This window comes from Dermochelys coriacea, chromosome 2 (assembly GCF_009764565.3).
Source record: "Dermochelys coriacea isolate rDerCor1 chromosome 2, rDerCor1.pri.v4, whole genome shotgun sequence".
Lineage (NCBI taxonomy): Eukaryota > Metazoa > Chordata > Testudines > Dermochelyidae > Dermochelys > Dermochelys coriacea.
The window spans coordinates 44,033,708-44,049,086 of NC_050069.1; positions in this window are offsets into that span (position 1 = coordinate 44,033,708).

Below are 15,379 nucleotides of genomic sequence, written 5' to 3' on the forward strand. Positions count from 1 at the left end.
AGGCCGATTTCAGCGCTAATCCCTTTGTCGGGGGTGGAGTAAGGAAATTGATTTTAAGAGCCCTTTAAGTCAAAAAAAGGGTTTCGTTGCGTGGACGGGTGCAGGGTTAAATTGATTTAACGCTGCTAAATTCGACCTCAACTCCTAGTGTAGACCAGGTCTTAGATAGATTCTCGCCCCCGCCCCCCAGTGTAGACCAGGGCTAACACACTCACTACTGCATCTGCCCACTTAGTTCTAGGTTGTTATTTCCTAAAATGGAACTGGAATATTCTAACATCTTCATTTTCAGGAATTGCTTCTACATGATATCCAGAAAACTGATCACTAGTCAAGTCCTTAGAAGTGTTGTAACCAAGAAGAAATATGGAGAGATCATATTTGGATAAAAACTCACCTGTGCAGCAGGCTAAAAAGCAGCAGCATTTACCTCCGATTCCGTGTTGCATGTTCCTGGCTATGGGTCCTTTCCACTTGTAATGCATTGCCTTGGAAGTTCTCTTAGCTGTCGCCCAAGATCTGTTCCTACCCAAATGTAAAGATTTCTATACAGACCAGGTAACTATACCAAAGCTGCACAAGTCTTTCCAAACACCACTTTCTCTTTCATACTAGTGATAAAGCGTAGTTCAAATCTGAGAAGCGACTTAAAAAACAAACAAACAAAACAGTACCGTCTCACCGGGTAGATCTGCTTTTTGTTGGCTTACACTCATACATAGTAACTCCTCACTTAAAGTCATCCTGGTTAATGTTATTAAGTTGCTGATCAATTAGGGACCATGCTCATTTAAAGCTGTGCAAGGCTCCACGATTAGGTTGTTTGGCTGCCTGCTTTCTCCACAGCTGACAGCCTCCCCCCCCCGGCGGACCCCGCGGACAGCGCCTCCCCCTGCCCCCGGCAATCAGCAGGCTTGCGGCGTTTAGGAGGCGGGAGGGAGCGGGGAGGAGCGAGGACATGGCACGCAGGCTCCCCCTCCCTCCCGAACACCGCAACCAGCTGCTTGCCCTGGGCAGGAGGAAGCCTGCGCGCCAAGTCCTCGCTCCTCCCCGCTGCCAGCCCGCCGATTGCCCCGGCAGGAGGGAGGAGCAAGGGCTCTGCCCGCCTCCCCCTCCCTGCTGCACTCGGCTGGCTGCGGGCTTCAGGAGGGAGGAGCGAGGACGCAGCGTGTGAAGTAAAAGGGGAGAAGGTGGGGGGTAGAAGAGGCAGGTCAAGGGTGGGGGGTTTGGGGACGCGTGGAGTGGGTGGGCTGAGGGTTGAGCCCCCCCCCTCCCCCCGTCCCGGTGCTTGCCCAGTAGGTGAAGCTGACACAGTGCAACATGCTTCTCTTAGCCTACAGCACCCTCAGCCTCCCTGCCTGCCTTATCTGCTGAGCCTGTGTAGGGTAATGACAGGATTCAGAGTAGCAGCCGTGTTAGTCTGAATTCACAAAAAGAAAAAGGAGGACGTGTGGCACGTTAGAGACTAACAAATTTATTAGAGCATAAGCTTTCGTGAGCTACAGCTCACTTCATCGGATGCATTTGGTGGAAAATACAGAGGAGAGATTTATATACACACACACACACACAGAGAACATGAAACAATGGGTTTATCATACACACTGTAAGGAGAGTGATCACTTAAGATAAGCCATCACCAGCAGCAGGGGCAGGAAAGGAGGAAAACCTTTCATGGTGACAAGCAAGGTAGGCTATTTCCAGCAGTTAACAAGAATATCAGAGGAACAGTGGGGGGGTGGGGTGAGAGGGAGAAATACCATGGGGAAATAGGCTTGAATAGAGACTGGGAATGGATGAGTCATTACACAAAGTAAAACTAAGTTAATTGTATCCAGTTTGTAAATTAATTCCAATTCAGCAGTCTCTCATTGGAGTCTGTTTCTGAAGCTTTTTTGTTGAAGGATAGCCACTCTTAGGTCTGTGATCGAGTGACCAGAGAGATTGAAGTGTTCTCCAACTGGTTTTTGAATGTTATAATTCTTGACGTCTGATTTGTGTCCATTCATTCTTTTACGTAGAGACTGTCCAGTTTGGCCAATGTACATGGCAGAGGGGCATTGCTCGCACATGATGGCATATATCACATTGGTAGATGCGCAGGTGAACAAGCCTCGGATAGTGTGGCTGATGTGATTAGGGCCTATGATAGTGTCCCCTGAATAGATATGTGGAGAGAGTTGGCAACGGGCTTTGTTGCAAGGATAGGTTCCTGGGTTAGTGGTTCTGTTGTGTGGTGTGTGGTTGCTGGTGAGTATTTGCTTCAGATTGGGGGGCTGTCTGTAAGCAAGGACTGGCCTGTCCCCCAAGATGTGTGAGAGTGATGGGTCGTCCTTCAGGATAGGTTGTAGATCCTTGATGATGCGTTGGAGAGGTTTTAGTTGGGGGCTGAAGGTGATGGCTAGTGGCGTTCTGTTATTTTCTTTGTTGGGCCTGTCCTGTAGTAGGTGACTTCTGGGTACTCTTCTGGCTCTGTCAATCTGTTTCTTCACTTCAGCAGGTGGGTATTGTAGTTGTAGGAATGCATGATAGAGAGCTTGTAGGTGTTTGTCTCTGTCTGAGGGGTTGGAGCAAATGCGGTTATATCGTAGAGCTTGGCTGTAGACAATGGATCGAGTGGTATGATCTGGATGAAAGCTAGAGGCATGTAGGTAGGAATAGCAGTCAGTAGGTTTCCGATATAGGGTGGTGTTTATGTGACCATCGCTCATTAGCACCGTAGTGTCCAGGAAGTGGATCTCTTGTGTGGACTGGTCCAGGCTGAGGTTGATGGTGGGATGGAAATTGTTGAAATCATGGTGGAATTCCTCAAGGGCTTCTTTTCCATGGGTCCAGATGATGAAGATGTCATCAATGTAGCACAAGTAGAGTAGGGGCATTAGGGGACGAGAGCTGAGGAAGCGTTGTTCTAAGTCAGCCATAAAAATGTTGGCATACTGTAGGGCCATGCGGGTACCCATCGCAGTGCCGCTGATTTGAAGGTATACATTGTCACCAAATGTGAAATAGTTATGGGTGAGGACAAAGTCACAAAGTTCAGCCACCAGGTTAGCCGTGACAGTATCGGGGATACTGTTCCTGACGGCTTGTAGTCCATCTTTGTGTGGAATGTTGGTGTAGAGGGCTTCTACATCCATAGTGGCCAGGATGGTGTTTTTAGGAAGATCACCAATGGACTGTAATTTCCTCAGGAAGTCAGTGGTGTCTCGAAGATAGCTGGGAGTGCAGGATTGTCTGGCTATGTAGACTCCCTCCTCAGGCCCTTCGTTACCAGCACTCCCAGCTATCCTCGAGACACCACTGACTTCCTGAGGAAACTACAGTCCATTGGTGATCTTCCTAAAAACACCATCCTGGCCACTATGGATGTAGAAGCCCTCTACACCAACATTCCACACAAAGATGGACTACAAGCCGTCAGGAACAGTATCCCCAAAACTGTCACGGCTAACCTGGTGGCTGAACTTTGTGACTTTGTCCTCACCCATAACTATTTCACATTTGGGGACAATGTATACCTTCAAATCAGCGGCACTGCGATGGGTACCCGCATGGCCCTACAGTATGCCAACATTTTTATGGCTGACTTAGAACAACGCTTCCTCAGCTCTCGTCCCCTAATGCCCCTACTCTACTTGCGCTACATTGATGACATCTTCATCATCTGGACCCATGGAAAAGAAGCCCTTGAGGAATTCCACCATAATTTCAACAATTTCCATCCCACCATCAACCTCAGCCTGGACCAGTCCACACAAGAGATCCACTTCCTGGACACTATGGTGCTAATAAGCGATGGTCACATAAACACCACCCTATATTGGAAACCTACTGACCGCTATTCCTACCCAACATGCCTCCAGCTTTCATCCAGATCATACCACACGATCCATTGTCTACAGCCAAGCGCTACGATATAACCGCATTTGCTCCAACCCCTCAGAGAGAGACAAACACCTACAAGATCTCTATCATGCATTCCTACAACTACAATACCCACCTGCTGAAGTGAAGAAACAGATTGACAGAGCCAGAAGAGTACCCAGAAGTCACCTACTACAGGACAGGCCCAACAAAGAAAATAACAAAACGCCACTAGCCATCACCTTCAGCCCCCAACTAAAACCTCTCCAACGCATCATCAAGGATCTACAACCTATCCTGAAGGACGACCCATCACTCTCACACATCTTGGGAGACAGGCCAGTCCTTGCTTACAGACAGCCCCCCAATCTGAAGCAAATACTCACCAGCAACCACTCACCACACAACAGAACCACTAACCCAGGAACCTATCCTTGCAACAATGCCCGTTGCCAACTCTCTCCACATATCTATTCAGGGGATACCATCATTGGGCCTAATCACATCAGCCACACTATCAGAGGCTTGTTCACCTGCGCATCTACCAATGTGATATATGCCATCATGTGCCAGCAATGCCCCTCTGCCATGTACATTGGCCAAACTGGACAGTCTCTACGTAAAAGAATGAATGGACACAAATCAGACGTCAAGAATTGTAACATTCAAAAACCAGTTGGAGAACACTTCAGTCTCTCTGGTCACTTGACCACAGACCTAAGAGTGGCTATCCTTCAACAAAAAAGCTTCAAAAACAGACTCCAACGAGAGACTGCTGAATTGGAATTAATTTGCAAACTGGATACAATTAACTTAGGCTTGAATAGAGACTGGGAATGGATGAGTCATTACACAAAGTAAAACTATTTCCCCATGGTATTTCTCCCCCCCACCCCACCCCCCACTGTTCCTCTGATATTCTTGTTAACTGCTGGAATTAGCCTACCTTGCTTGTCACCATAAAAGGTTTTCCTCCTTTCCCGCCCCTGCTGCTGGTGATGGCTTATCTTAAGTGATCACTCTCTCCTTATAATGTGTATGATAAACCCATTGTTTCATGTTCTCTGTGTGTGTATATAAATCTCTCCTCTGTTTTTTCCACCAAATGCATCCGATGAAGTGAGCTGTAGCTCACAAAAGCTTATGCTCTAATAAATTTGTTAGTCTCTAAGGTGCCACAAGTACTGCTTTTCATTTTTGTGTAGGGTAAGGCAGGGGCACCTCCCAAGAAATGATTGAAGCTGGCTTGCAAATCCTGATCCATGACTATCCTGACAGGGAACGCAGCTCCAAAGTGATTAGGGGAGTTGGTCATTTAATGACTTGCTGTAAAGAAATTTAGCAAGGGGGGGGGGGGAAAGGAAAGCAAAATAACACTCTAGCTGCGTTTTTTTGAGTTCAGAAAGTTCATCAAGAGGAGCAGCCGGACAATCCCCCCTCTTCCACTCTCTGACTCCACCACCTCAACCAAGCTTCATACTCAGCCATGATTATTGTAGTATTAAACAGCTTGTTTAAAATTGTTTAAAATGTATACGATGCCTTTTGTCTGGCAAATTTTTTTTCCCCCTGGAACCTAACCCTCCCATTTACATGAATTCTTATGGAGAAACTGGATTCGCTTAACCTCGTTTCACTTAGTCACATTTTTCACAAACATAACTACACTGTTAAGTGAGGAGTTAGTGTAGTGTGACTGTAGTGCTCCAAATAAGTTTGTCTATTAACTCCTGTTAGTACTGCAGCATTAATTTGTGTAAGAGAGTGAGCTGCATTCTGTTCCTTTTGTGCATTAATTGTTCACGAAATTCCAATTACAGGGGGTAACTAAGGACATAATCTGAAGCCAATAGGCCTAGACAGCTGTCACTGAGGACATTATTTAGTATGCAGAACATTTATTACTGGTGATAATGCATGAAAAGGAAAATAACCTAATTTCACTCTCAGAGAAGGGGTTGAATTTAAAGGGCTTGAATATTTGTTTACTTGTAAGTGGAGAATTTTTGATCTGAAGCCATGAGACATAATAAATATAGAACTTCATAATGCTATTTTTATAGTTGCTTTTCAGACTAATACTGCACTTTAAATACCAACTGGAAACAGACATTTTCAGTTTCCAACTGTTTGGGGTCATATTTTCTAGTAGAGATTTCAGCTGACAAAAATAACATTTTTTTACATCTTATTTAATATTTACAGCATAGTAGTGCCCAAAGACCCAGTTTCAGGATTTGGTCCTCAACATGCTCGGTACTATATAACCAAAGCCACATCACAGTTCTATTCATGCAAGGCTGATGGTTTATAAAAAGCATTTGAGTCACATTATGTCCTGTCAGCACTGGAAGCAAAACCCGACCAGCTGAAACGTCTCAAAAAATGGCTTCCTGGCACATGGTTTGGGATATGTACACTACCCTGAAAGCCACAAGCTGTGCTCCAAACAGCACAGTGATACTCAACCTGTGACTACTTCATACAGCTTGTGTGTGTCAGAACCTGACACATACTCTGTTGCTGAAAGCTAGCTTAACGAGCCATTTGGGGATTCCTCAGCAAAGAGTTACCTGAGGCCCATATCATCCCTCTCTGCTCTTGGGGAAAGGAAAGGAGTGTAGCTTGGACAAAGGGGGGCAGGCGCTAGAGTTTCTTTGTACTACAGCGATCCTCAACTGCCAGAACTGCCTTGGAGACCAGTGCAAATCATACAAGTTAGATCAGCCCTCAGACTGCTCCGACTTGCTTCTTGAAACTGGACCAGTGACCAATAGTACAAGTGTCAGAACCATAAAGGTGGTTTACAGCAACCTTTGTGGTCTCCACTCCTCAAGTTGCACTGGAGACAGAATATCTGGTATCCAGGATCTCACAGTGTAGTTCTAAGAATACACTGACAAACTAAAAGTGCTCTATATTATTTTATATAGATATCGTATTTATTCTCTCTACAGATCCAAACATACAGTATTATGTATGAGCAGATTATACTCATTAACTAAATTAAATATTCCTTAATTTTATTCATGTTTCTGGAGATTATTTCTTATTTTTTAAGCATGGCACTACCATATTCTTGTCCCAAAGAATGCCTCCCTTGATTTCTATCCCCAACCCTGTCTATGCTGACAATCAGTTTTTTTTTAAAAAAACTATACACCTGCTTTAAATAAAGGTTTCAGTGATTGGATTTATTTTTAAGTGAACTTAAAAAAGTGAAGGAAGATTAAATTGGAAAAGGCCTGTCTCTGACAGTCTGCACTGCAGTGAGAGGAGTCTGGAAACTCTATTTGCTGTGGAGGCCTACAGGTTGCAGAAGATGCAAAATATTCAATAATCAGAAGTTAAATCTCAGCATTGCCTATATGCTAAATTACCATGTTTGTTCACTGGGTTGAGAATATCCACAGAAAATTATATATGCACTACCATGTTTTTGGATAAGGCGGGAAGAACAATAATTTGAAAAAAAAAATCTATGCAGGATAACTTTAGTTTATCAACAATAATTTAACAATTGCTGAATTAGGCAAAGATGGTATTGAAACTCCATTGCAAGAATTTAAGTATAAGGGACAAAACAATTGAGAATGTAAAGTTAGTGTGTGTAGACTTATTTCTGGCAGGGACAGACTAGACAATCTAAACATCTAGACAACCTGTTTTCTATCTTTGAGGTTCAGGATTTTATTAGCATTTAGGCCCCAAAGTCAATGAGAGTTTTGCCATCAACTTCAGTGGTAGGTAAAGCATAAAGCCTTTATGTTCTAAACTGTACATGTATCTGAAATTATACATCACAATGCTGCCCTCAGATTTTACACAACAGGCTTATATTAATCACTTGTCCATATAAGCATTAGCCTTTAAGCAAGGTCTGCTTAACTAATACAGTACTATAATGCTACCATAAGGAATGCAGGGCTGTCGTGTTCTCTCCCTCCACAAAATAAAAGGTTAATTTAATGCATACATCATGGTTGTAGCTAAAGATGTTTGTGGAGCATTTGTATACTTCATTTTTTCCCAAAAACAATTAACTACTCAGGCTGTCTTCACTGCAGAGTTACCTTGGGCTTTTCACATGTTGCTCCTAATCTTCCCCGCCCTTCCTGTTCACACATGCAAACCCTCTCACCCAAATTAAGTGGTACTTTACACCCAGGCTATCTGGTAATCTGCCCACACTGCAAAGAGGACAAACTAAATCAGTCACATATTGATAATCCTTAAATACCTTCTTGTAATTTCCCCTGTAGCTAAATTCTCCCATCACTCACTGCAAAAGAATCAGAGCCTCTTAGCTTACTACATCACAAAGAAACTTCTAGTGTGGCCACACAAGTCCTAATGACACACGCATGTAGCACCAATGAGGACATAACATGGCCATTGCTTTGCAGTTTGGCTAACAAATGCATCCGATGAAGTGAGCTGACGAAAGCTTATGCTCTAATAAATTTGTTAGTCTAAGGTGCCACAAGTACTCCTTTTCTTTTTGCGGATTCATGCTAGGCTAACAGTAGGACAATTATCCAAGTTAACTCTGCAGTCAAGACCGACACTGAGACAATTTGATATTAAAATACTTTCCTAGGTAGCATGTATGATATAGGTGATTCTAGGAACAACTGGGTGCGAGAAACTCTAGCATTCCAATCCTGGAACTGCCAGACTCTTTGATTATACGTGGTGCTCAGCTCAAGGCCCTGAAAGGTCACGCAGCTCTTGCAAGTGATGCAGCGGCTGCTTACCTTAGTCACAAGCCCAGTCTGCCACTGCACCAATTCTACTCTTGAGTCCCTCTTTCTAAAGACCACTGAGTGGGTGGTGGAGGGTGTAGTCTCTCAGAGATGAGGAGGACAGTCCCATCTCCTGAGTGATGCTACTCACTCATTGGCTCAATGCAGGCAAGTTGAAGTCCGAGAGGAGAATCATCAGCATTTCTCCTCCTACCTGAAGAAGGTAGGGAGAAAACAATGATGCCCATCTGGGTAAGGCATAGCATAGAATACATAGCCCCTGCCTATGGGCTAGGAACGTACACCTGTAGCATTTGCCTGCAGCTGGTACTGAGCCTCCCCCCAAGCTGGAAAAAGTGAGTGTAAAGATTAAGAAAATAAAGGACTTGTCATGACTGGTAGTTAGGAAATGATCAGTTCCTGACTTTACCACATTTCCTTTTGAGTTTTTAGTTCCTGCCTTAGTTCCCATTTGTCAAAGTGGAAGAGTTTCTCCCACATTGGCCCACATAGAGATTGTGAACTTCTTAGCCTTGTCTTCACTTTGGAAAAAGCTATTTGAACCTGTGCTAAAATAACCCTTATTAAAATCTTAGTTCTAGGGTAAGCTTCACTGCCATGGTGTGTTCTTAACTTGAGTTAGCTAAACCATATTAGATCATCAGTGAAGACACAGTGACTCAACTTTGAACTTGGGGTAGCAGACTGAGTTCAAAGACAGGCTCCTTTATAGGCTTTAACCCAAACTGATAAACAAGCTACCTTGCTGGGTCTTTGCTGCTATTTTAACTCATCTTATTACCACATGTGTATGCAGTGTTGTTGTAGCTGTATTGGTCCCAGGATATTAAAAAGACAGCGTGGGGAAAGCAATATCTTTTATTGGACCAAACTTCTGTAGGTGAGGGAGAGAAGCTTTTAAGCTTACACAGAGCTCTTCAGGCCCACTGACAGGGGGGCAAAGGGGGCAATTGTCTAGGGACCTAGGGGCTCCTGGCTGCCACCTGCAGTGATAATGGCCATGAGTCCCAGGCCCTTTTAAAGCATCCGGGCAGGCCACAGGGTGCCTAGAAATGCGAGAACACTCTGGGCCCCACACTTTGGGGGGCCCCACAGCCCAGCATGGGCAGTCGCAGAAGTGATGGATTAGTCACTTCTGCCCTGGGCCCTGGCCCCCAGAATTTCTGTCAGTGGGCCTGGAGCTCTTCTTCAGGTCGGCATAGCTCTGTGTAAGCTTGAAAGCTTCTCTCTCTCATGGACAGAAATTGGTTCAATAAAATATATCACCTCATCCACTTTGTCCCTACCACGTACGTAGCAATACTTCAGTTCTGTTGTAGATAATTTTTACACAAATATTTGACTGCAGGTCTACATTACTGAAAAAAAAAAAAAAAAAACTCCCCATAATGGAATCCTATACACCACAACATGGAATCAGAAGTCGAAGGGACCTTGAGAGGTCATCTAGTCCAATCCCCTGTACTCAAGGCAGGACTAAGTATTATTTAGACCATCCCTGTCAGGTGTTTGTCCAACTTGCTCTTAAAAATCTCCAGTGATGGAGATTCCACAACCTTCCTAGGCAATTTATACTAGTGCTTAACCACTGTGACAATTAGGAAGTTTTTCTTAATGTCCAACCTAAACTGCCTTTGTGGCAATTTAAGGCCGTTGCTTCTTGTCCTATCGTCAGAGGTTAAGAAAAACAATTTTTCTCCCTCCCCCTTGTAACAACCTTTTATGTACTTGAAAAGTTAATGTCCCCACCGTCTTTTCTCCAGACTAAACAAACCCAATTTTTTCAATCTTCCCTCATAGGTCATGTTTCTAGACCTTTAATAATTTTTGTTGCTCTTCTCTGGACTTTCTCCAATTTGTCCACATCTTTCCTGAAATGTGGCACCCAGAACTGGACACAATACTCCAGTTGAGGCCTAATCAGCGTGGAGTAGAGCAGAAGAATTACTTCTCGTGTCTTGCTTCCAATACTCCTGCTAATACATCCCAGAATGACGTTTGCTTTTTTTGCAACAGCGTTACACTGTTGACTCATATTTAGCTTATGATCCACTATGACCCCCAGATCCCTTTCTGCAGTACTCTTTCCTTGGCAGTCATTTCCCATTTTGTATGTGTGCAACTGATTGTTCCTTCCTAAGTCGAGTACTTTGCATTTGTCCTTATTAAATTTCATCCTGTTTACTTCAGACCATTTCTCCAGTTTGTCCAGATCATTTTGAATTTTAATCCTATCCTCCAAAGCACTTGCACCTCCTCCAAACTTTATAGGTGTACTCTCTATGCCATTATCTAAATAATTGATGAAGATATTGAACAGAACTGGACTCAGAACTGATCCCTGCGGGACCTCACTCGTTATGCCCTTCCAGCATGACTGTGAACCACTGATAACCACGCTCTAGAAACAATTTTCCAACCAGTTATGCACCCACCTTAGAGTAGCTCCATCTATGTTGTATTTCCCTAGTTTGTTTATGACATGGCATGTATTAAACCAGAAAACTGTCAACTATTTAAATGAAGACATTCAAGAGTTAGGAAAACATTACCAAATATGTCAGCTCTACACAATAAAACATACAATGCTTCATTCTTTCTTTATTAGTACCATGCTGCCTTCCCATAAGCTTTCAAGCCACGTTAAGACAGCTATTTAAAAGTGAATTCTTAATTATTTATTCTGACCTATTCTCCAGAATACATTTGTTTTTCAAGTAGTCAGTCTAACCTCCTGTATTTAAAAGGATAATTTTGGGCAAGCTGTAAGAGAGGGTGCAGGGACGAGAAATTGTTTGGCTCTCCATTCAAGTTGTTAATGATTAAACAAAAAATAGCATTGACTAGAAATCTGCACAACTCCACATGCCAAACGCTCACTTTCAAGCAAACAGTGAAGTAACTCAGTTATTTTAAGACCTGTTTTCCCCCTCCCCCCGTTTTGAATTTGGACAAAAGCTATATTCTGTAATTTGTCACGTATTGCACTTATGGAGCAGATATTCACACATTGTCCAATCAGATATCAGTAACAAAATTAATGTAGTGTGCTAGTGTTTCCTCCCTCTTTATCTATCACAACGGCTCTACATTTTAACAAGTTACATTTTCTAAAAGGTAAGCCAGTGACACAGTATGGTATACACGCGTGTGTTTTTTTTTTTCTCTCTCTCTCACTCACACACACACTTTTTTCAGGTTTCAGAGTAGCAGCCGTGTTAGTCTGTATTCGCAAAAAGAAAAGCAGTACTTGTGGCACCTTAGAGACTAACAAATTTATTAGAGCATAAGCTTTCGTGAGCTACAGCTCACTTCATCGGATGCATTTTTTTTGCACTTTTTTCAGTTACAAATTATTGCTTTCTAGAGCATGTTTTTAAGATACCAGTAACATTCAGAAAATGGAATGGAAACAATGGAAAATGAAGTCTCGTTAGACAACTACAGTACTTTGTTGCAATTCAAACAGTCACATTAGGAGCAGATGTATTTTTGATCTTGAAGACTGAGTATTAATATGGGCCTTCATCTTGCACACACATACACAGCTGTTTAACTTTAAACAGGTGAACAGCCCCATTACTTTCAATGGAGTATTCATCTACTTAAAATTAAGCCTGTAAGTGTTCACAGGATCAGGCCCTTATTGATGTTATTTTTGTACGTGTATGAGGCAATGACATTTTGTGCATGCAAACTGCAAAAATCCCAGCGTATTTGATAGTGAAAAAACAAGCACACAATGAGGAACGTAACCTCGCGTGGGAAGCCACGTTCACATTAAAATATTAATTTGAGATTCACAAAGAGAGGTTTGCCTGCTGAATGCAGATAGCCTGCAGGGAGAAAAATGTACATTTGGCTACAAAAGTCTAATGGCTTTACTGCAACAAGGTGTGGTGTGACTGCCCCTTGCCAAGTCACTTTTTACATACTGTGACAGAAGACTGTACTGCAAGCCAGAGATAGCAAAATTAAGATTTAAGGCAGAATTTTCAAAAACTCCCTTAAAACCTACCTTTGAAAATCCAACCCCAAGTCTTAAGCTCACAAAGAACTTTTTAAAAAATGATAAACTGTGAAAGTGTTAATAAATTGCATCAAAACAAGACAGTGCAGCTTATGAATTCGTAAGCATTCATAGCAAGGCAATACAACTTTGCACTATGCAGTTTATGACATTAAAACAAGAGTGAGCACAGGTAATGTTTTTTTTCAAAACAAAAAATCTAGATCAAGTTCTTAAAATTCAGATCTTGCAAAGACAGTCTATATGAAGTAAAAAGTAGTTCAAATGGTTAGTTGAGGTACAAGTCAACCACACACTTGGGAAAATAAAAAGTTAAAGTGAACACTCTTGGTCCTTATCTCATGTCCATCTGTTTCCTCCTCCTCAGAAAACAAGTATGAAATGAGGTGTCAGCCTGAATTCTAAATGTACTTTGATAAACACTTTAAGGATGGTGATAAAACAGGTTTAAAAACAGTGTTTAAGCTAGTGTAGGGCAAATTTAGGCACCACATGAATTTAGATTTTAAATCTAAATAATTTGCCAGATTAAATGCTAGGATTTTGCTAGGAATAGAGTTTTGAAAGAGTGAATGGCAAGAAATTGTTAGCACTTAACAGAGCTCCTTCTACCATTTCTGTCCAGATGATCAATTTCAAATATTACCTTCAGAGCAGTTACATGTCCGTCTACAAGCCAGAGACTCACATTTTCAGACTTCACCCACAATCTTATTACAAAAGAGTTGGTTCTTCAATGGTACTTCCACCTGTGTCATGACGGAGTCTCAAAATTGCCTGATAACATGAACGATTAGGACCAGATCCTGCTCCCACAAAGGTTACTGAGTTTTGCCCTTGATATCCAGGGGAGCAAGACTGGGCCTCCAATTTACCTTGGAAAAAGTGAGCACAGCGTAACACAAATGTGTCTAGTTATAGCAACAGCTCACCATTGTTAGTATGTTTGGTTTCTAAAACGCACAGTCTTTTGACAGCAATATAGTATTGGTTCACTCAGGCAGACCTAGATCAAACTAGAACTAAACGTTGGCTGTAATGGCTTGAACTGAAATTTCAGTTCAAGACTGGTTTCTTGGAAAGGAAAGTATGGAGCTCACTTCTGAACTCTTGGAGTTTCCAGAAGGTGAATAATTCTCCCCCTTTTCCTGCACAGTATGATATTTGATTTAAAAAACAGAAGCAAACAAACACTTACAGGTCACTTAAACCAAGATTCAGGTTATCTTATTTATAAATCCTGGAAAACAGGGATCAAGGAAGAAAGTGCTGTAACATTTAACTATAGCAGTACTAAGTGTTGCTTTAATAAGTGAACAAATTAGTTTTAACTGCAAAACATTAGTAACATTTTTCATTGTTTTTATGACTGAAGGCAGAGCCACCTTCATAGATATAGAACAAACTATATTTTCAATTTCTACTTTGCATTAAGTAATTTGACCAGCTACAGTGAAAAATCCTGCCTACTTTACTCACTATATCTGAAGTCTTTATAAGAAGTTAAAAATAAAATCAAACTAACATTTAAAAAACACCACTGACTCCATTAGTGTAAATACTGCTGGGGGAAATATTACATTGTAGCTTTTGATTCTTATAGGTCTTGAATTGATTCTTCCTTACTAAATATTCCCTTTGCCCAAAACAAATTGTCTAAGTCAGATAAGAGTATTTTTAGCTTCCCATTTCCTCCACTCCCCTCCCTGCAAACTTTTACATTTTGAATACATCTATTTTCTAACATAAGTTGAGCAAATAAGATTCCGTGAGGATAAATGTGTTTCAACATCAGGCTCCACAATTATAGCCAAACAAATTTTTCCAATGGGACAGATCAATTTATCATCTGTCTTATTTTGTCTGGCAGTGATTTTGTAAGCCAGAAGAAATTCTATGTTAATTTTCACAAGGATCACTTAAGATTTGAGATGGTTACTGCTGTACAGGTCAGTTTGAAATCTAGGGCTTTGATAATATTTTGAACAGGGTGTAAAGGAGATGTCCTATCTATGCCTTCTAACAGACCTCTCTATTGCACCAAAAATCTCAATGTCCAAAATATTTTTCACTTTTAGTCACATTCAAAATTGGATTTTTTCTCCTTGCTTTAAAAAAAAAAAAGTGTAAAGCTCATGGAACAAGTTAGTTTGACAGAACTAGAAGTGAAGTAGGTAGGTGCAGCACAGACAGAGGGAGTGTGCAGGCTTGCTATACAGTCTTGCTAATAGACCACACGTCTTTTCCAGAAGGACATCAACCATTTAAGTGAGATTAAGAATAGTTCAGTCTATGTATTCAAACCTTGACCTGGACTGCGAGTTGTGTTGGTGATTTCTGGCCAACAGACACCTGTTCAGAGAGCATGAACATATTCACCTTTCAGTTACTACCTATGTGAGCTAGATAAGAACAGGTAACTTAGAGGAGAGAGTTTCCATCTTCCATTGCCAGTTTAAGCCAGCCAGGCCTCTCAAATTGATTTTAGTACTCCTCTGAAGTGGAGCCTTGAACTGGATCATGAGAACTTCTCTTTGACAGAAAGCCATTTAACACTTGCCATGCAAAGAATCTGGTAGGATGGGGAGATCAGAAATGGGATTGATGCAGTTAGCTTCTGTCAGTTGAGGCTAACTGCATCTATCCTTTAATTCCTATTGCAGACTGATTTGAGAATATTTCCCATTATGCTCTATGTAAAATTCACTTAAATATACAT